General features: G+C 42.9%; 1 protein-coding gene across 1 annotated transcript in view; it reads right to left on the bottom strand.

The window, feature by feature from the left end:
- LOC308295695 (transmembrane protein 132B) overlaps positions 1 to 23,160 on the bottom strand; it is a gene marked incomplete at both ends in the record, with an annotated part of 319,995 nt that overhangs the window by 32,581 nt on the left and 264,254 nt on the right. The window lies entirely within an intron of this gene.

Here is a 23,160-nt window from a genome sequence, read left to right as displayed (position 1 = left end):
AGATGGAACTGTTTAAATGTCAAGTGTGTGTGTGTGAGAGAGAGAGAGAGAGAGAGAGAGAGAGAGAGAGAGAGAGAGAGCTCTGGGTAGAATTCAAACGTGGGGTTTTGCGAGTGATTTGGGACGGAGACGGCAAAATGTCAAGAACTTGGAGTGTCTCTCTCTCTCTCTCTCTCTCTCTGTGTGCGTGCGTGCGTGCGTGCGTGTGTGCGTGCGTGCGTGCATGCGTGGGTGCGTGCGAGAGAGAGAGAGAGAGAGAGAGACCAGAGGGTTATTAAAGTTCAGGAAATTCACCTTGCAGGTGTCTGTGTGTCTGAGTGACATGGCTCTGATGCAATCACTGCATAGGCCTGCATGTGTGCGTATGCGTGTTAGTGTCTGTCTGTGTCTGTCTGTGTGTGTGTGTGTGTGTGTGTGCGTGCGTGCGTGCGTGCGTGCGTGCGTGCGTGCGTGCGTGCGTGTGCGTTCATGCTTGCGTGTGTGTGTGCTCGCATTTTATCTGGTAACCAGAAATACGACAAATTCTACAACGAGTTGAGGGAACCAGTTCATTGAAGTCACGCATTTTATCTGGTGTCAGTCCATTTAGTCTACAACCAATACAGCCAAAATATATCACCATTATCTTGAATCCCTTCCATTGATAAAACGTGACGATCGGCCGGGTTCTAAAGATGCCACAACCCATACCCATCACTCTACTGGCTGGCTCACATTGATATTGTAACGCGGGAACAAATGCCAGCCTATATCCAGCTACAGTATTGCTATCAGCCTATTGTGTGTGTGTTTACTGGACGTAGTGTTTTCTTATTGGCTCACAGACACAGTGAGTTCCCAGGTTATTTGCGCAGCCCGCCTGTTTAGTCAGTCGTGTTCCGGTTTTCATAGTGTATGGACGTTGAGTGACTTTCCTCCGCCTCTACCAGGGAACCATGGACCGACCACCAAAGACTTATTACAGTAAAGTGTATGAGACCGATTTATTTCATCCTACCTGTACTGCTGCTGTATGTCGCCAAGTGAAGTCCTGTTATTAATGCCATCCTGTGAAAGTGTAACCTGCCGTTCTGCCAGAAAAACGTCCTGACTGGGATCATTCTTGTTGTGGCATTATTGCACCCACACGCCTCCATCATCACACAAAGTGTGGCCAAAGTAAGTCCACAACAATATCTTCATCGCAATGCTTTTAGGCTTTTCATGTACTGTACACCAGGGACAAAGACAAACACAACGACACGCCTGACCTGAGAACCGTCACAAACAATCTGCTAACCGTAACGACAGAGATGGGTCGGGATGGGGGGAGGGCAGGAAGGTGTCAGTACCATTTTCAGCATTCTCTCCACTCCTTAGGCTGTGACTGATTGACCTGGCGTTTGGAACGATTCCTCACACATTTAGGCTACCTCCGGTTGTTTAAAACCCGGGAGAGGACTGGTGATGAGACACAGTGCTGGATAAAGTACTTTAAGTTTTATTCTTTTTTTTGCATCAGGGGCCCGGACCACTGGCCTAGGGCACTTAGGCTCTAATGTAGCCTGGATGAGCGCACCGTGGGTTTGAGTCCCGCTCCCGACGATCTTTCCCCATCTCCCTCTCCCTGTTTCCTATCTCTACTAAATAAAGGCAGAAAAAATATCTAACTATTAATTTACTGAATGTCTTACTGTCCGTCCTCCGTCTGACCGTCTGTGTGCATGCTGACATCACTGATACTAAACAGTGGTGCTACCAAAAAAAAAAAAAACAATACCCAACTGACATCACTGACTGACACCACATACAGTGCCCAAATTTGGAGATGACATCAAATACTGGCCCGGACACGAAACATGGCATAAAACAGACAGACGGATACAACGGGTATTGCACAACTGGACATCGATGGTGACTATTCTGCCCAACGGTAACCGGTCTGGGTTCTCCAATATTACTTCTGAGACTCCTGGGACAGACAGTAAAAGGTGAGAAGGAGACATGCAGCATTGCCTCTTACATTAAGCAATATAGGCCTAGAATTATTGAATCCTTTAACTATTGAAAAATAGCAGATCTACAAGCTCACAGTGCGGCACCGAGTGCCGCGCTGCGAGCTTGTAGATCTACCATTTTTGAAAAATCGTGAAAATGTGTGCAAATATTTCAATATATTATATATATTAAAAAAAGCTAACTTTTGTAACTCAAATCTCTGCTTCTGGGGGGTCTGCGGCCAAATACATGTAATTTTGGGGGTCCTTGACATGAAAAGGTTTGAGAACCACTGATTTAGAGGAAGGATTTAGAAGTCGGGTCAAAGATCGGGTCAGAGATACTGAAAGACTTGCACACATTTTCAAGATTTTTCAAAAAAAGCAGATAAGTGAGCTTGTATATCTGCAATGTTTCCATAGTTAAAGCATAAAATAATGGTTAAAGTGGTTAAAATCTAACGCGACTCGGGAGCGCTCCAGGTATTTGAGGGTTAAACCAGGTTGTTTCTGTTATTTTCACTTCAGAAGAAGCCGCAGCGTCAACTTGATTACCTTAGCTCCTCTCCTCCTCTCCTTCCATTTTACTCATCCCTCCCTCTCATTACTATCCAATATTCTTTCATTTCCACCCGTATTCTTTCTTGTTATCCCTTCCTCTGCGTGCTCTCGTTCCCCCCGTCTCTACCCTACACTTACACCCTTCCTCTGCCTACTTTATTTTCCTTTCTCACTCTCTTTTTACGCATTCTACCTCTGCTTTTTTTTCCCCACTCACACCACCAACAACGCTCTACCACAGGGGTCTTCAACGTTTTCAGCCAAGGACCCCTTAGTTGAGAGAGAGATGAAGCAAGGACCCCCTCAACCTCATAGATTCCATATAGTTTTATTGTTTGACAGCACAATCATCAGTGTATTATGGATTCATGTAAATTTGTGTTTTCAGACTTGAACCATCAATTCCTTTCACTCTGTACTCTGTCTGCTCTTTTTCCCCTCTACACCAAACGTCTTTGACGAAAATAGCCGATTTACAAGCTCACAACGAATTTTCCATTTTACCACCAACACTACAGTGGTGGAAAAAGTAAAAAAAAAAATCTTTACTTAAGTAAAAGTATCAATACTGCAATGTAGAAATACTCTGTTACAAGTAAAAGTCCGGAATTCAAAATGTACTTGAGTAAAAGTACAAAAGTATTGGCATCAAAATGTACTTACAGTAAAGGGCAAAAGTATGAAGTAGTATGATGCAGAATGTCCCATTTCACAAGTTTTAGAATGTATAAAAAATATTTGAAAATAGCAGATCTACAAGCTCACAAGAAGGGAGGAAGAAAGGAAGGATGGAAGGAAGGAAGGAAGGAAGGGGAGGGAGGGAGGGAGGGAGGGAGGGATGGATGGATGGAATAAAAGAGGCATGAAAGGAAATGAAATCAAACGGGGAAAAGCGTTTAAAGCGGAACGGGATAAGAGAAACTGGAAAGCTAGAGAGAGAGAGAGAGAGAGAGAAAGAGGGGTGGAGTTGTAAAGAGAGAGGTAGAAAGCGCTGGGCAGAGAGATGGGGGGGGCGACAGAGATAGAGGGAAGGAGAGAGAGAATGAGTCATAGATGGAAAGACAGAATGAATGAGACACCAAGATCAAGAGAGAGAGAGAGAGAGAGAGAGATAAAGAAGGGGAGTGAGTGTATATGAGAGATCTGTAAGTGTGTCTGTGTGAATGTAGAGGCAGGGATGTGCTCGTCGTACAGTGCACGTGACTCAAGTGTGCGTCAATGTGTGTGCGTGATAATTTGCCAAGGATGCAATTATCGACGACCGAAACAAGTGGAAGCAGAGTGTATGTCAGTGATGATGGAGAGACAACAAGTCAGTTCATTTAACTCACATGGATGTTAACGTACAAGCTTCCATACCCCCCCCCCCCCCCTCCACCTCAGGCTATTTATTACTTCTGCCTTTCATTGTACTTTGTTCTTTTAACTCAGTTCCACAGAAACCCAACGCACTGTTTTGCTTGCCCTACACCATGGGTCTTCAACAGCAGGTCCGGAATCTATGAAAAGGTTGTGGGGTCCCTGCTTCATCTCTCTCCCAACTAGGGGGTCCTTGGCCTGTAAACGTTGAAGACCCCTGCCCTACACTGTCCCCCTCTCCGCTTTCCTGTTCTCTGTCTCGCCTACGCTGTCTCCCTCTGTCTCTCCTATATTGTCTCCCTCTCAGCTTTCTTACTGTCTATCTCTCCTATATTGTCACCCTCTCAGCTTTCCTACTGTCCGTCTCTCCTACGCTGTCTCTGTTTTCCTACCGTGGGTCTCTCCGAAGTTGTCTCCTTCTCAGCTTTCCTATACTGTGTGTCTCTCACTCTCTCCAAAGGCGTGTCCCTCCCAGCTTTCATACCGTCTGTCTCTTCTGCGCTGGCAAACAGTGTGGGAGTTTCTGGCACGGTACTAAAAATTTTTTGAATCCTAGGAAAGGGACTACTTTGTGTCTATAGGTAATTACACATCTGAGCAGGCAGAAATGACATGCAGAGTTCCCCAAGGCTGCCGCTTCTGTTTCAAATGCTCCCACTGGCTCAGAATATGGAAAGCAAACGGCATATGTTACCATGATTATGCAATTCAATCCACTGAACGAATCAACGATTCGATGTGCCAGAATGTTCTTCAATTCCAACAAAGATGATACCGAAAAGAAAGCCAAAAAATAATCATTAATACATTGAGTTATCTCTCAGCTTCAATTGGTAATGTTAAAAACAACAACCCAGGCCAGAGATCTTGCTGCAGTCATGGACCTGAATTTCCACATTATTATTAGGTTTCCAGAACTCAATTACACACAAAAGATTCCGTGGATTTTCTGTGGTCTGGGGTTTTCTGAATAATTAGGTTTCGCAAATTGAAATGATTGTCGTCGTCCCCCCCCCCCCCCCCACACACACACACACACACTTTGATGTGACAGTCCCTTAGTCCCGCCCCCTCTCCTCCCAGCCCCTCCCCTCTCTTTCTCCCCCAGTGGGGGTGGAGCAGAGGCGATGACTGACAGGCAAAAGCTTGTAGATCTGCTATTTTTTGAAAAATCTTGACACTTTGTGCAAGTCCGTTTCTATAAATATCTTCTAAATCCTTCTAAAACAGTGGTTCTCAAACTTAAACCAAAATTATTTGGCCGTGGATCCAACTTAAAATATGTTGTTCCAGGGACGCACCATAGAAGCAAATATTTGAGTTACAGATGTTCGCTTTTAAAAAGATATATATTCAAAGATTTGCCCAAAATAGCAGATCTAAAAGCTCGCAGCGTGGCACTCGGTGCCGCGTGTGAGCTTGTATATCTGCTATTTTTATATAGTTAAATAAAATAATGGTTAAAGTGGTACCTGGTCTTAATGGGTTAATCAAAGCTGTAGACTTTTCTGCTTGCCTCCGTCTTACATCGAGGGCTTTTGATTAATCTCTTGTGCTGCACTGTAATTTTCATCTACTTTATTTGGGCTTATTCTTCTGTTCTCACAACTTTTTAATAACTATTTTTAATTGCATTCAAATGTCCCTCTAAAGTGTTTGTCTTTGGTACATGTTGTGTTTCATTTTGTATTTTGTCTCTCTGATATTTAACTGCCTACATACACACGCTTTATTTCACAATGCTCATATTGATATCAAACCCGTTTAAAAAAAAAGAAAAAAGAAAAAAAAAAAGAAAAACAATACATTTTATGAGTCATATAAAAAAGTAAAGGTATTCCACTTGCATCAGTAATTCTTCATACTGTGAAACCCTCTATTGCAAACTGCAAATTGAAAAATACCGGTATTCCAAAGTGATCCAGAAATATCCAACAAATACTGAAAATCTCTAGTTAGTTTGGCTAATAAAAAAAAATGTGTCAAAATGTATCAACACGTTACATTTATTTCCATTCTTCATTCAAAAACTTATTTTTTTGCTGGGCCCATTTGTCATATAAGAAGTCTATGGGACTTAAGAGGTTAAGAACTGCCGTTTCACAAATCAAACCCTGTTTGCAAATAAACATGCCTTGTTCAGTGGTGTAAAATAACTAAGTATTTATAGTATTTCCAATTCTCAATACTTTACTTCTACTCCACTACACCTCAGAGGAAAATATTGTAATTATACAATATAGAATTACAGTATATGAAAACTTTAGTTACTAGTTGCTTTGTAGGTTTAGATTTTTATTACAACACATACATTATCCACTATATAAATTTCGGCCATTTGAACAGCCGATCTACAAGCTCACAATGCGTCACGAACCGACACATTTTGAGCTTGTAGATCTGCTATTTTCAAAAGATTTTTATACATTTTGAACTTGTGAAATGGGACATTCTGCACAATGTCTACTTTTACTTTTGGTACTTTAAGTACATTTTCATACCAATACTTACTTTTACTCTCTCTCTCTCTCTCTCTCTCTCTCTCTCTCTCTCTGAGACCTTACTTGGCGCTTGTTAACATCAAAGGAAAGGCTGTCATTGCCTCAAACTATTTCCCCCCAATCTTATCCCCCCACCCCCCCCCAGGTAAGCCGGTGTGAAAAATATACATGGAGTGTATATAGCAGGCGTGGTATCCAATAAAAGCATGACAAGTTAACGGGGTAGGAAGGAAGCCGACCCAATGCACAAGAGCTTTTTACTTGGCCTATATACAATATCCACACTGTGGACTACTGACACAGGCACACTGTACGTCCCACTTATACAGTAGGCTGCTATGTACACAGTCAATTCCTGAGCGTCAATTTAGCTCTGAGAGTGAACAAATGTAAGCAAATGGGCACTCTTGTATAGTTACGAATGGATAAATCGGCTTGTAGATATGTTATTTTCAAAAGATTGTTACACATTTGAAAACTTTAAAATGTTGTGTGCCAAAGAGTAGCCAATATAAGCTATGTTATTTGTTTGCGTGTGACACTGTTATACGATGAAGCAAAAAACAAAGAAAAACAAAAATAGGCATAGCATTCTGAAACCAGAGATGGCTTTTGAAAGAATCCAAAGATATTTAATCGTACACTAAACGCTAAACAATCTAAAACTGTTCTCATCTACACATCAATCACACTCAACCCATCTGCCTTCTTTTTTTTTCTTGCAGACAGTGCAGTTTGTCAAGTGGGATTTGGATGACAACAGCTGGCTTCAAACATTCACACTGTTTGCGTCTCTGCAATTCTTTCCCACACATGTAGAGGATGGAGATACGAGGTTTGAGAAGGACAAGGACAAGCATATCGTCCCTGTCGCGGTGGAAACCCTGTATGTTCAAAACGGTTCATTTTCAGGATTCAACATTGTAGAGACCAAAAGCAGCTGATCTACACGCTTAAAACGCAGCGTGAAGCAACGTGTTATGAGCTTGAAGATCTGCTACTTTCAATGCTTTTGTGTGAAGCTGTAGTGTGATACAGATGTAGTAATTTACAGCGGAAAAAACACAAAAGGTTCGAGTATGGAGATAAGAGGTTTCTGCCCGACCGCAACGATATACTGTATTAAATTATGTTTTTGCGGTGAGATGGGATCTCTTGATACAGCATAATTCACACAAGCACGTTAAAAGGAAAAAATACATTGGCTTACATCAGGGAACAGGTCACATATAGCCGTATAATAGAGTGCTACTCAAGCGCACGCACGCACGCACGCACGCACGCACGCACACACACACACACACACACACACACACACACACACACACACACACACACACACACACACACACACACACACACACACACACACACACACACACACACACACACACACACACACACACACACACACACACGCACCCCAAACAAACCAAATGAAGGACAGTTGGTAGGCATACAGCCAAAACGTTGAGTACCTGATTGCTGCACATGAACTTTGAGCTACAGATGTGTGTGGATGCGTGTGGTGTCATACACTCTGCGACTTAAAACAACAAACTTATAGGCTACTGTATGTGTGTATAGTGTCACCAACAAACAGCTGAGTTACAGTTTTGAGGACACTGAGGGATGGATTTAATCTCTCTGTTTTGGAGAGAGAGAGAGAGAGAGAGAGAGAGAGAGAGAGAGAGAGAGAGAGAGAGAGAGAGAGAGAGAGAGAGAGAGAGAGAGAGAGAGGCCTGTGTAATAACAGAAAAGTGAGCCACTCAGCACTTGGTACTTGTTGGAAGCTCAGAGGGCAGACAAACAAACAGCTTTCACCTCCATCAAACTACCCTGAACACCAAGAAAAGAAAACCAGCTCCCAGCCTCAAACCACCCACACTGTGACCTCTTCCACTAAGTACCGTACAACTGAAGGAAAACAGCTCTCTCCTCTTTCTCTCCAGCTGTTGGCCATGGGCCTTTCAAAATCACGTTTTGTACGAAAGATTGCTTGTAAAGAGGAAACCTCGATGGGAGTGAAAACATATGACAATGGAATTGGGCAATGGCTACAAGGACCTAATCAGGGGCAGCAGTGGCACAGCGGAAGTCGCTGTGACTTGTTGTGAGCTTGTAGATCGTCTATTTTCAGCATCTAAACAAGTGTAAAATTGTGCAGTAAAATCAGACATTACGTCATCAAGGCCTGTCAAAATACATTTTTGTAACTAAATCACTAAATCAACTGTAGATTTAGTCCAATAAATTCTTACGATATTTTAGTCAGATAAAACTAGACAAAAACTAAATGAAGTTTTATCCAAAAGACTGACTAAAACTATATAGAGATTTGCAGTTTACAACGTGTAATTTCCAAGCCCACGTTGTGTATAGGTAAGCAGGCAGTCAGACCCATTGTTGGTGCACTGCTATCTAGTGGGACCAAAAAGAAAAAGGAAAACTTCGTACTTGTGACCAGCAAAAAACATGGTCAATAAATCATAATAAGATGTGTCAAAATGCAGAGAGTATTTATTATTTCAATATGTATGCTGTGCTGTATTGCAGATAGGAAACAATGTTCAGGTTAAACTTCATGAACTGTATAGCTCCCTGGTTTTCTTTTTCTTACCCTATATGTTCTGAGGAATCAGGTCATCAGCTTCCATTTAACTCAACTCTAAATCTCACTCACCTCTCTCAACTCTCTCAACTGTCGCTCACTGTGTCTCTCTCTGTCTCTTTGCAAATGCAATCTCCAACTCGCTCAAATCGCCAGCTTCCCACAGCCCTTTTATACTCTGGTGATTGTTTGGCCACGTGATGGCACGGCTTGTGTTTGAACAGGTGATTTGGGTCTTTGTTTTGATTAGCTTGACCCAGAACAATGTCAGACGTTGCTGAAGGCTTTGATCTATTGTATACAGGCTTTGGTCAAAAAGTCGCTCTAAGTCGCTCGGCACTGAACGCCCTAATTAGGAAGTCGCTCTGAAAGTCGCTCGGCGCTAAGTGAGTTAAGGACAGCCAGTGGCGTAACGTAACTAAGAACGGTACAATTTACAATTTTACAATTACACTTTACTGGAGTATTTCCAGTTGTCAGTACTTCTATACTCCACTGCATCTCAGATCCAAATATTGGATTTTTACTCCACAACATTTATTTGAAAACTTTAGTTACTACTTACTTTGTAGATTATTATTAATAAAACATACATTAACCAGCCCTGTATACGTTTCGGGCCATTTGAAAATAGACGATCTTCAAGCTCACAATGGGTCGCGATGCGAGCTTGAAGATCTGCTATTTTCCAAAGATTGTTTGTGCGTGCCTGCCTACCTGCCTGCGTGTGTGCGTGCGTGCCTGCGTGCATAAATGGTAAATGGTAAATGGTGCATTTATATAGCACTTTTATCCAAAGCGCTTTACAGAGATTGTGCATTACATTCACCCATTCACGCACACATTCATACACCGGTGGCGGAGGAAACCATGCAAGGCACGAACCAGCTCACCGGGAGCAATGTGGGGTTCAGAGTCTTGCCCAAGGACCCTTCGACATTAACTCAGGGGGAGCCCGGATTCGAACTGGGAACCCTTCGTGCTCTAATAACGGTTTCTCTACCCCTGAGCTATGCCGCCTGCGTGTGTGCGTGCACGTGTATGACATTGTATGAATGGAGACAGGTGTGCGTGGGAGTCAGTTTGGAACCTCGCCAGCTGTAACTGTTCAGTAATGTAAGAGCAGCCCTCTATATACTGTGTGTGTAAGTTGCCCTGCCTTTCTCACCTTGTCAGATCCCAGTATAAAGTGTTATGCTCTCTACATTGACTCCCATAGGAAGCCCTTCTTCTCCACCCACTTGTTTCACCTGCCTTTTGTTCCTTCATCCTAGTCACGTCTGGCTGCTCTGTTGTGGTTCCCCAGACCTCTGCTCTGGACTATAGCCCAAAATAGGCTGCAGATTACCCTGGACCTATTCGCCTTATTCTTGGCCACTGGAGTAAAGTAGCTAAGTGATGTACTCAAATACCGTACTTAAATGGATATTTTACTTAAAAAAGGCTTTTGTGACCACCCTGGACAGATTTTAAGTTGCTTGATTCAGTATTTAGATATTTAATATTAATTTTATCAGACACGCCCCTCCCTATACAAACCCTTTGTAACTTGTAGCATGGGTGTAGTGCAAAACTATTTTTTTGTACATGTTAATGTCAGAAGAATCTTTAAGGCCAGTGAGTTTCAGGTGGAAAAAAAATAAACTTCTTCCTTTTTTCTTTTTAAATGAAAATTGAAAACGGGTCAAAATTGCCCGAACAGTACTTAAGGGTTAAGGCGGTCCTTCATACAGGATGGTATCTGGATTGGCTTTCAAAGCAGCAGGCGTAGGTTTGCCCTGTTCCTCATTTGCTCTTTGCCTTTTTGCCTCACTGGTAAATCAATAGTTATTCGACTTCATACCGCCTCAGAGTTTGGAGTCTGCTCCTGGGATCACAAGTTGGTCCGTGTAAACTGTGATATCTTTCGGTGAGCAGCGAGCTATTGTTTCATTCATCATTCATATCATTTAAATAGAAAGGCTCAAGGTGCAAGAGCATCTGGCTCTTAAAAGGCAATGGGTGCAGGCAGAAGTATAACTTTGTTGTAATCATGTTACGTCCAGGCCCGGATTAACACACAAGCTCGCAGGGCTTGTATTATACAGGTTGACAGACAACCTGTGGGGGCGAAAAACAGTGGTCAAGGGTGGTTGAGGATGCCTGGGGGCCTGAAAAGTCTTTATCCGACCCTAGTTAGATCCAAAAGGCACCCACGATTACCTAAGACACTAAATACAAACCCTTGTTCCCGGCGTTGGACGCGCTCAAATGCACTTCACTTGCACCATCGCCATTTTCTCTAGACCACTGTTCTGTTTCCGAAAGTAATTTTTAAGGGTCACGACTGGAATAAAAATCCCATACATTATATATATATATATATATATATATATATATATATATATATATATATATATATCAAAAGATACATTTTAAAACAAACAAACAAACAAATCTAACGAAAATCCATGAATAAAGCACGAGCACGCAACACAGCATGAAGCAACATGTGCGCTCATTTGGGTCTAATTTGGGTCCCGGGAAAATGTCAAAAATAGCAGATCTACAAGCTCACAACGCCTCACGCCGCGAGGCGTTGTGAGCTTGTAGATCGGCTATTTTTGGCAAATAGGTTTGGTATTGAGGGGAAAAAAGAGCAGACTAAGTACAGAGTAAAAGGTAAAGTTTATTAGTTAATGACAGCTCAAGTGGTTAAATATTTGAAAACACAAATTGACATGAATCCAAAAAACACTGATGATTGTGCTGTCAAACGATTAAACTATATGGAATCTATGAAAAGGTTGTGGGGGTCCCTGCTTCATCTCTTTCTCAACTATGGGGTCCTTGGTCTGAAAAGGTTGAAGACCCCTGCAATAGGTCGTTTAAATAGGGTTCAGCCCTCAGGGGGCATGGCGGTATATTGACCGATCGATCGGTAGATATCGACAGTGTTGGACGTGTTACTGGATGGAACGGCAGATGACAACGGCAGTGGTTTGACGAAGACTGTATGCATTTTACAGCGGCTGAAATTGAAAGAAAATCAATGGCAAACTATTGGTGGTGAATTGTTCATCCGTCACGATTGATAATGATGTGTTTGCCTCTCCCTCTATGATCGATATTGGTTTTTAGTCAATAAGGTTTATTGTCAGTAATGTATTGATCCTGGTTTCTGGCAGTGGTTAATAATAGATTATTATTGCCGCGGGGTGGTTACCGGGGGCAACGTGTTGTCCTTATAGCATAACCTCTGACTGCACTACCTTTACTGTCAACACACCTGCTAATAAAGCATTCAATCAATCAAAGACAGTGGACGCCTGGTCGATCGTCAGTCCATCACAAGCACAAGGAGATGACAGGTGATTGACAGCAATTGTGACAGCTATGCCTGACATGCCGAGGTCCTGCTGTAGACATGGGCACTCACAGTGACAGTGACAAGGTCGGCGAGCGCTGGCTATTCAACCGTAAAGATATTAAATATTGATAATGATAGTTAAATAAAATTTTCAAATGCGGTGCATAATATGTGATTTTGTTATGGTCTGACCGAAAGCACATCATGTCAGGAATATATCTGCCTTATCTAATGTGGCCCCCTTTGAAAAAAGGTTGGACACCCCTGCTCTACGTGAGTGTTGACAGTGTGATAATCCAACGTAAACCTTTGCCATAGTTGCATGGATTTGTCTTTATTTAAACGTTAATAGGTTGCTTGAATTTCACACTGTCTTGTAGAAATGCCAGGTTTTCCCCAGGTTGTAATAAAATATTAATTACTCTCCAGAAGTACACTGGGAAAAGAGCACACGACAAGTTCTTAATGTCCAATAATTCCAGACCGATTTATTAAAAAATTGTGAAATAATGAAAGTCACAAAAATGATTAAAAACTAAATATATTTTATAAGCAGCTTGGAACTGATAAGGTCCGTAAGATGGGATACTTCCCAAGTCCCTCAGCCCAATGTCCTTATGCCACTTAGGCTTAACGGTTCACAAAGTTCCAACTTTTCCTAAGTTAAAATGTCCAATATTGTCCATTGAAGGATAATTCCTCCAGAGTCCTCCTGTCACGGTTCGGTGTTGTGGTGGTGAGGACCCAAATGCAGAACTCAACTCAAAATTCAAAGTATTGCAGGAAACCAAGGAGTGAAGTTTATAAGACTTTACTGAACTAAAACTTAAACGGTTAACACAAGCACACAAAGGTTACATACACAACAGTCTCAAAACATACAGAGAACCAGAAGAACGGACAGCAAACAATGAACCAGCACAGAGAGCAGATACAGGCAGGGTTAAATAGTCTCTGACCAGCTAGGCTGTCTTTAGGCCAACAGCTCACAGCTGTGAAGCCAGGAGGAGCTCAGATTGTCAATCTCCAGGAAGGGAGGGGGCGAGCACGAAAAGGTGAAGTGGGGAAAAGGCCGGGGTGAGGCCCTGGAAGTGCCACCGTGTGGCACAGATCATGACACCTCCAGCCAGCCATCATGCCAACACGTCCAGTCTCTTCTGCCCCAACTCCTGCCTTTGTTGGCACTTCTTATACTACCAATCGCATGCTATCTCTTGATTTATCTATAGTTGGCACGCTAACTTGCAAAATAACTGTTTTCTTTTTCATACCAACTCATGGCTGGTGCCTAATCACTCAAAATACAGACCTTTTAGTTTCTATCACTTTGACAGCCTAGTTTGTATAGGTTAAATGTTATGTTTTCTTTCACATTCTTCTCTCGAGGGGCCATACCTGAACTGGGGTGTGATAGTGTTCCAGGGATAGGGGGGCTGTGTGTCAATAAATCTTCGGTCGAACTGAGAAGAGACCCTTTTTAACTAGGAAAAGTCAATGTCAATTTGTGTTTGGCCAGGAGTCTGTGGCATTCCATGAATTAATTCATGATGAAGGTGATAGGTGCATGGGCAATTCAATAGCCCAATATTATTGTCCGATTCTGTTCTGGTCGGATCATCTTCGTGGTGAAGGTCTTCCAGACCCTCGTCCGTAGCGGCCCTGCACATTTATGGCTTCTGGGTCTCCAAAGTTGTTTTGATGCTGGTAATGGGGAGAGGGTGGTCTGGAGGGGAGAGGATTTCGAGGGAATCTCCCTGCTTCTCGTTGTTGACTCGGATTGTGGTGATTTATAACCTGTCCACCGTATTTGTATCTTGTGGAGTGCTTCAAATGTTGGTGTTCCATCCGATATGATTTATGGCTCTGTACAGGGCCCGGAGAGGGCCCTGGTCGAGGTCCTGATTGGTCTTGTGCAGTATTCGCCTTAGAATAAAATCCAGGAAATGAATTATCACAAATGAGGGAAAGTTGTCTGACGGAGGGAGAAGGCCTACAGTGTCTTGGGGGAAGGGGCTGTGGGGTGGTTGAGTAGGCCTCGGCACGACTGCCCTCTGACCTCTCCCTTCCCCTTCCCCTATCGTCGTAAGCACAGAAAGCTTCACCTAAATCCAGATTGTTAACAGTGAGGGCTTTGTATTTGATGAATAATATATAGCCAATATTGTTGCCTACTCAATGTATGACCAAACTACTATATCGTCGTTGTCGGGTGAAAACCTCGTATGTCCAAAACCGTTGGTTTTGCATTTATCATTTTAAAAATGATTTAAACTAGTGGAAATAGCCGATCTACAAGCACACAACGCCTCACGGGTCCGCGAGGCGTTGTGTGCTTGTAGATCTGCTGTTTTCACTACTTTTGTGCGACGGCCTTGTATGATGAAGCAGGGCTTTACTTTGCGAAAGAACATACACATTTTAAACTTGGAGATACAATGTATCCACCCGACAACGACGATATGTTCGGGCCGCTACACAATGGCACTACTATCACTTTATGTAAGACTATATACATTCCCATACTTTGTGTGTATTTATTTATCTGCTGTTTATTTGCACAAGAGACTGAGGAACTCAGTTATTTATTATGTAATAATTTGGCTTTGATATATCGTACTCATTCTTATTCAAAATATAACTCATTTGTGGAACGCTTGCACAAAACAATTTTACCCACTCTTTTATTCCTGTTGTAAACAATAAAACATTAAAGTGAGGTTTGATTTGAGTTTAAGTGTTGTTTTATAGACAGTTTCATCCAATTAAACACAAAGCCGGTCAATGTTGTCAGCACGGAAATAAACATGACTGCCATTGAAATATTCCACACTGTTTGTGAAAATAAACACAAACAAAAATGATGGCAAGCAAAACAATATTGGACAAAGAAATGCAAAGTCAAAAGGATATTTTTTCTGAAAGGTATTCTACAATTTCACACAGACACACACACGTACACACACGCATGCAAGCACGCACACAAAAATGTGCAGCTGCTGTCGGGTGGAATCCAAAACATTAATTTTGGATTCAAATTCAAAAATAGCTAAAAGAGCAAAAACAGTAGATCTACAAGCTCAAAACGCATCGCTTCGCGCCACATTTTGAGCTTGTGGATCTGCAACTTTTGATGCTTATGTGTGATGTTGTAGTATGATCAAGTAGGACACAAATAAAATAGAATATGGAGATACGGATGAGTCGTTTCAAGTCTTCAGTATTTACTGCACTTTTCCAGAAAATGTCCTGCGAATGCATTTCTCACACCGGATTCTTTCCCGGTTTTGACGTTCTAATTTTTATGGGGAATGGAGCGTATTTCTTCAGAAACCCGCAAATGGCAAAGAACCTCTACATTCCTATTGAAAAGCAGAATCCATCTTATAGGTAGGCCTAGATCAGGGGTCTTCAACGTTTTCAGGCCAAGGACCCCTTAGCTGAGAGAGAGATGAAGCAGGGACCCCCAGATTCCATATAGTTTCATCGTTTGACAGCACAATCATCAGTGTGTTTTGGATTCATGTCAATTTGTGTTATCAGATATGTAACCACTTGAACCGTCAATACTTAGTGTGCTCTTGTTTCCCCTCTACGCCAAACCTCTTTGCCAAAAATAGCCGATCTACAAGCTCACAACGCCTCGCAGCTATTTTTGTCTAAAGTTCTGCGAATATGCAATATGGACGTTAGGGTTCAATGGTTAATATAAAAAAGGAGAAAACTTTTTTTCTATCACACAAAGATTTGAAGGACCCCCTGTAGTAAATCTGAGGACCCCCTAGGGGTCCCGGACCCCCTGTTGAAGACCCCTGGCCTAGATTTAAACTTCAAAGTCAGAGAAGGTCATACAAATAGCAAAGATAGCTGATCTAAGCTTAGCGTAATGCCAAGAATCCAATCTACTGTCTTGCCAATGGCAGGACGCGTGAAGTTTTAAAATGCCACATCTGTAGGAGATTTCTGCCCGACAGCAGCACAATCAAATAAATTAACTCCCTGCCTGGATGTGGCTTGATGCTTATGGTTTTCTGCAAACATTTGGAATCATAAACGTTTGGCTCAGGGTCCCAGGCTTCATTACACCGTTTTAATTGTGTCCTCAATGAATTTTAAGCAGTTCGCCGCTGAGATTTTCAGCTCTCTTGAATTAAGCTTTCACTTAAAAGTTTCTCCACTATAGCCTCGCTCACTTTAAAAAAAATGCAAGCCTTTTTTTTATCCATAATTATGTCTGTTGAATCATAACAGCCTGTTTGGAACGTATTCAACAGTCCATGGGCTTGTGCAGTACATGCATTTGATGTGACACACACCATTACAGGAAGCACGCAAATCCGCCTTTGTTTGTGTCCACTGATGGTTGAGTGGTTCAGACTAGGCCACTAGGGCATTAACGACTTTTGATTTTTGCAAGTCGACTCGCCTCGGTAAAAAAATTAGTTGAAGTCGACTTTATCGTTTGATGACATCATCACATCACACACAACCCACCAAATATTTTGGGGGGTCCCCAGATGATTAACTTAATGTGAAACATTGTTTTCTCACTCAACTGTAAACAAACCAACATACAGTTTAAGAGTATAGAAGGTATCTGCACATTTCTAAAGTGCCATTTTAAGGACGTTTTAATACCTCTAAAATGACAAATTAAACATTGTCCAAATTGTCAAATATAGAGGCAGAAATTGTGAAAATAGCAGATCTACATGCTCACAACGCCTGATCTGAATGCTTGCCTCTGTGTGTGTGTGTGTGTGTGTGTGTGTGTGTGTGTGTGTGTGTGTGTGTGTGTGTGTGTGTGTGTGTGTGTGTGTGTGTCTCTCTCTCTCTCTCTCTCTCTCTCTCTCTCTCTCTCTCTCTCTCTCTCTCTCTCTCTCTCTCTCTCTCTCTCTCAGAACTTTCCAGAGCTGAATGTCAAAACAAAATAGACCTTAAATGGATGACTTTTCCGGTGATGTGGGCTGACTGTTGTTTGGTTGCTCAGAATAATGGATAGGGGCCTATAGAGTTTCTCACGCCCACCCTCTCTTCCCAGTCCCCTAAAAACCTGGACCCCGCATTACACTCCCACATGACCCCCCCCCTCCCCCGGGCTGAGTCATCTACTTAAATCCATATTCATCCACCCTGGAGCTGAGTGATCTATCTGAATCTCCTGTTCTCTCCCTCTCTCTCTCTCTCTCCCCTCTCTCTCCCTCTCTCTTCACTCCCCCGTTGTCCTCTTTCAGATATATATTTCCCTACCAATCTGTCTCTCCATCTCTCTCTCTCTCTCTCGCTCAAAATGATTCAATCCTCCCCTCTTGCATTCTGCTTCTCTCCCCATTGTGCTCTCTCTCTCTCTCTGTCTCTCTCTCTCTCCCCCCGTCCCCCTAGGGCCAACCAATCCACCTGACTGGAGATCTATCTCGACCAATCACGGGCCCACTCAGCGGGCAGGGGCGGGCCCTAGGGGCCCGGCTAACCAACCCCCTGATCGGATTAGGCCACCTACCTGTCCATCACTTTAGCAAAACTCGCCCCCTGGCACAATGAATGGCCTCCTTCGCCCCTGTTTCATGTGGCTGCCATTTACCACTGCACGTACGTGCACGCACCCACTAACTCATGCACAGATGCACGCACGCAAGCACAAACGCGTGCACAAACTCACACACATTATCACCCACTGACCCCAAATATCATTCTGATTAGGCTTGGATAGCATGCAGATTATGTGAGTTGTGCTTGAAAAGTTCACACGTGCGGTCGTGCGCGCACCCACCCACACACACACACACACACACACACACACACACACACACACACACACACACACACACACACACACACACACACACACACACACACACACACACACACACACACACACACACACTGCTAAAGTGCAACAAGAAATGCAAATGGAAAAAGGAAAAATGCAGGGCCTTTCTCATATAAACTTGTGCCCACGCACACGCACACACACACACACACACACACACACACACACACACACACACACACAATCCTGTACTCTCTCACACACAGGGCCAGCTTATCAGTGTGGCTGTCAGTTTGTGTTTGGAAGTGGAGAGAGTAAAGTGATCTCTAATGGCCATTTGCACTCTGCTCCCGCACACAATAAGACTGACTAATGGAGAGAGAGAGAGAGAGAGAGAGAGAGAGAGAGAGAGAGAGAGAGAGAGAGAGAGATGCACTAAGGGACTAGCGAAAGTGCAGGAGAGGCCGGAAAAAATGTCAGTGGAGAGAAAGTGGTTGAGAATGAGTAGAAAGAGAGAGATAGAGGAAGATGATGAAATAATTAAGCGAGGGAGAGAGAGAGAGAGAGAGAGAGAGAGAGATGGGTGGGGGTATGAGAAATTACATGAAATCAAGAGGACGTTAAACCTAGCTAACGAGACAGCGCTCGCTAACGAGTTCCGTAATTACCGACACACCAGTTTATTTCCTTGCGTATCTTAAAACTCTTCCTCCATCGTGCCTCCCAAACCCATCAAATCCCTGCCTAATCCCTCCTCACCTTGCTCCTACTTATCCTTCCAACTGTCCACTCCTCTATTATTATTCTTCTCTCTGTTTTAGTATATTTTAAAGAGTTTTGAAGTAAATATTACTTTTTTTTTTCTTTTTTTTTTTATCTTTATCCAATGGTTTGTAACCCACCTTTTCACCCAGTGTCAATTGTCTATTGTAATCCTGGGCGCTACAATCCCTTTGCCAACCTGGGGAGAGACCTCATGCTTCCTTCTATGCATGAGGAGTTCAAGGCGCTTATTTTCACCTGACAGGGAGGAGTTTCCTCAGTTGTACGTAGCGGGTGGAAAGAACACGTTATTCCAACCAGAGGGAACAGGCCCCCGCACGCTCTCTTCCTCTCTGTCTCGCCTCCTCCTCGCTATATTAGAGATGACTAAAAACACACATACTTAACTTTTATACTTCAAAGACGTTCTCACATTGACTTGAATGTTGTCTCCCATCCTTTCTCTGGGAGGTCTATTAGGGCTTTGGGGGCAGGCTCTCTATATGTATGTGCGCATGTGCCCTGCGTGCCTGCGTGGGTGGACCGCGCATGTGTGTGTTTGTGTGTGTGCGCATGAGCGTGCGTGCGCGCATATAGTGTGTGTTGCAGTATGTTTGACTGTGTTTTGATGGCTCTCTCCAGCTCTTCTTCGAATTAGCATACTTATTAGCATAGGGATATAAGTCAACACTGGCCCCAATATGTCTCCTATAGTATGGCTCTATTGTGGCCCGACTGTGTGTGTGTGTGTGTGTGTGTGTGTGTGTGTGTGTGTGTGTGTGTGTGTGTGTGTGTGTGTGTGTGTGTGTCACTATGGTATGCTTTTGAAACAGACATATCCACACACCAAATAGCTCCCGTTAAAAGGATTCTTAATCTTGCGTCGTTAAGCGCAACAATTAAGGCTCTTCCTCAAGCTGCGTTCACACTCGTGACAACAAGCACATTTTTATTTAGTTTTAGTCATTGTCTTTTGAATAAAATTCAGTTTAGTTTTAGTCACTTTTTTGTCACCTGAGATGTTTTGGTCGTCTAAATCTACAGTTCCCACTTTAGTCGGCTAGAATGTATCTTAGCAGGCTGTGATGGCTAAGCTGCATGCCTAAATACCTGCATCCTGAAGATAGCAGCTTGCTAAGCTTGTAGATCAGCTATTTTCAGAACGTGACACCCGCATGCGACCGAGCATAAAACGTCTCTCCTCCACTAGTCCCTCCCTAACATTTTAACTAGCTTTAATACAATTTTGTTGACGAAATTGACAATATATATAGTCAAAGTTTTAGCCATCAAAGCTTAGTTTTTATTGACTTTTTATTTCGTTTTTGTCATAGTTCTAGTCAACAAAATCAACACCGCTTCAAACTGATGCCTGTGGAGGAATTGTGGTAGATTTCACCTTATATTGCTAAATTGTTTGATATGTTTATACCACCTGTTGGCACACTGGAAACCAAATTACGGAGAGTTATGGGGGTCCTTGAAACGAAAAGGTTTGAGAACCAGTGTGCTACACTAAACAGAACTGAGCCTTAGTTAGCATAATTTGTAAGACCTGTAAAGGAAGTAAGGAAGAGGCCCAATTTCTTTCCAATGTGTCTGCTGTGCATAGAGCCTATTAAATCATCCAACTATTTGAAATTAAAGGAGTAGTTCACCCCCAAAATGACTTTTTTTCTATTGATTACTCATGCCATGGAGACTAGAGTTCAATAATATTTTTAGTTTTTTGTCACATTCCTAAGACAAAAATGTGATAACAATAAATTTACCCCCATTCGTTCCGGATGCATCCGGAATCAATGGGGGTAAATTTACTCGAATCAAATTTTTGTCTTAGGAATGTGACAAAAAACTAAACATATTATTGAACTCTACTCTCCATGACATGAGTAATCATTAGAAAAAAAGTCATTTTGGGGGTGAACTACTCCTTTAAGTGCCTTAACACCCCAAGGACACACTCTATTGTAATGTGTGTGGGTTCTCAACTCTGCTCCTGTGGAGCCATTGGTAAGAAAAAGTACTCAAAGGTTTTACTCAAGTAAAGGCATCAATATTGCAATGTAAAAATACTCTGTTAGGCTACGATCACACCAAAGTATGGCTGCCAGCTGATACACACCAAAGTATGCCTGCCAGCTGATAAACTCTTTTTATGAGTGGCTGACTAAAAGCGCAGACGCGCATTTTGACCCAAAGCCTGTCCCTCCCTGTATCCGCCTTCGATTCACCCGATTGGACAGAGGGGGAAAACCAGCATATACGTGGAGAATGTATGTATCTGCTCAAGCATAAATGCAAGGTCTGCGCGGCACGCAGAAAGCTGCTCAAGAAGACCATTAATCCACGCCATTCCCATTTAAATGCATTGGCAGAATCCACTCTCAATGGTAGAATATTTGGGAGCCCTAACATTTTTGTGTATTTTTTTCATGAAATGTACAGTACTGTATGTTTAGTTATAGTTCTACTCATCATAGTTTAGTTTTTACTTCGTTTTGATGTAGTTTTCTTCAGTGAAAAAAGGTAGTCGAGAAAAAAAAAAAAAAAAAAGAAGAAATCACTGCTCACACGTCATTCAATTATAGCACGGAATGCTAAATTGCAACACGTCGGCTGTCTCAAGCCCCAGTTCAGAACATTACATTAGTAATAGCATGCGTTGTGTTGCATTGTGGGAACCCTTAATTGGTCTGGGGTTCTGGGAGGCCCATAGAAGCTTAACCGGAGATGTAGTACTGATCCTATCACATCTACACTGTAAAATACTCGGTGTTGATTTATCCATTCATCAACTCTGGGAAGTGAACAAATGCAACCCAAATGGACCCTTTGGTTACATTTTGTTAAAACTCATGGAACACTAAATGGAAGTATTTTTTAGTGGGCATATTATGCAGAGAGCAAGGCGGTAAACAGAGGGAGATTGCAGTGGGAGATGCAGCAATACTGCAGTTGATTTGGACAATTTGCTTTCTCCCCTTTCCTCTAAACCACCCTGCCTTTCGGTTTCCTATTTCCAATCCTCGAAACCTTAAGTAGGTTCAGTGTGGGGGGAGGGAGGGAGGGAGGGAGAGAGAGAGAGAGAAAGAGAGAGAGAGAGAGACAGACTGACTGACTGACTGACTGACTGACTGACTGACTGACTGAGTAAATTTTGTTAGTTATGCGCCACTGCTTATTGGAAAACTTGCCCACAGACAAACGATTCCAAACACAGGCCTCTCTCTCTCTCTCTCTCTCTCTCTCTCTCTCTCTCTCTCTCTCTCTCTCTCTCTCTCTCTCTCTCATTACAGTGTCTGCTACACTCTTATCCAGAGCGACTTACACGTGTGAAATCGGAATAAGCCGAGAAAGCGTGAGCTTCCGAGAAAGCATAAAAGCGTGAGCTTCTGAGAAAGCATGAGCTTCAGCCGCTAAACGACAAGGTGAATAATGGAGGAAACTGAATAGCAGGTGAACTATGAACCTACTGTAGCATCTGACAACATGCTAATTATAAATCAAGTTCACGAGGAACAACAACGTGAGAACATGCAGTTCTGCTCAGTAGGCAAGTAATTATACTGTGATGAGAGTGACATGCTGGGGGTGAGGTGGAGTCTGAAAAGGCAAGTCTTCAAAAAGTGGAGTCTGCTGCTCCGACTGCAATGGGGGGTTTATGCCACAGTTTGGGATCCAGGAGGGTGTCTGCAGGGGTCGTCAATAAATTATGTTATTTGACCCGGTCAAATTAGGGATCAAAGATCTCAAGTGACAACCTGGTAAGACACATTTACTTACATAGTGTGGATGCGAACACATACCGGTACATATTGTAGATGCAAACATGAACATAACCCTAACCCTAGACACAGACACACACCTGCTTTCCAAGTGTACGAAAACAGCAGTGGCAACAGTGTGAGCCTATTCCCATTGTTGAGCTACACACAGTGACGCACGCACATGCACTCACACGCACGCACGCACACGCACACACACACACACACACACACACACACACACACACACACACACACACACACACACACACACACACAGAGAACACGTCTGGAGTGTCCATATGTGTCAGAGATGGGGTGCTAATGCAACCACTAGGAAACTACATGGCTCCCCGGGGACTCACAAAATGGAGTCGGTACAGCAGATGTACAAAACTGAGAGACACAGAGAGAGAGAGAGAGAGAGAGAGAGAGAGAGAGAGAGAGAGAGAGAGAGAGATAGAGAGGTTATTCAGAGGTGAGAGTTCAAACAGAGGCATCATTTCA

This window comes from Nannobrachium achirus, assembly GCF_963921795.1.
Source record: "Nannobrachium achirus genome assembly, chromosome: 12".
Taxonomy (NCBI): domain Eukaryota; kingdom Metazoa; phylum Chordata; class Actinopteri; order Myctophiformes; family Myctophidae; genus Nannobrachium; species Nannobrachium achirus.
This window is presented reverse-complemented; position numbering and strand designations above follow the sequence as displayed.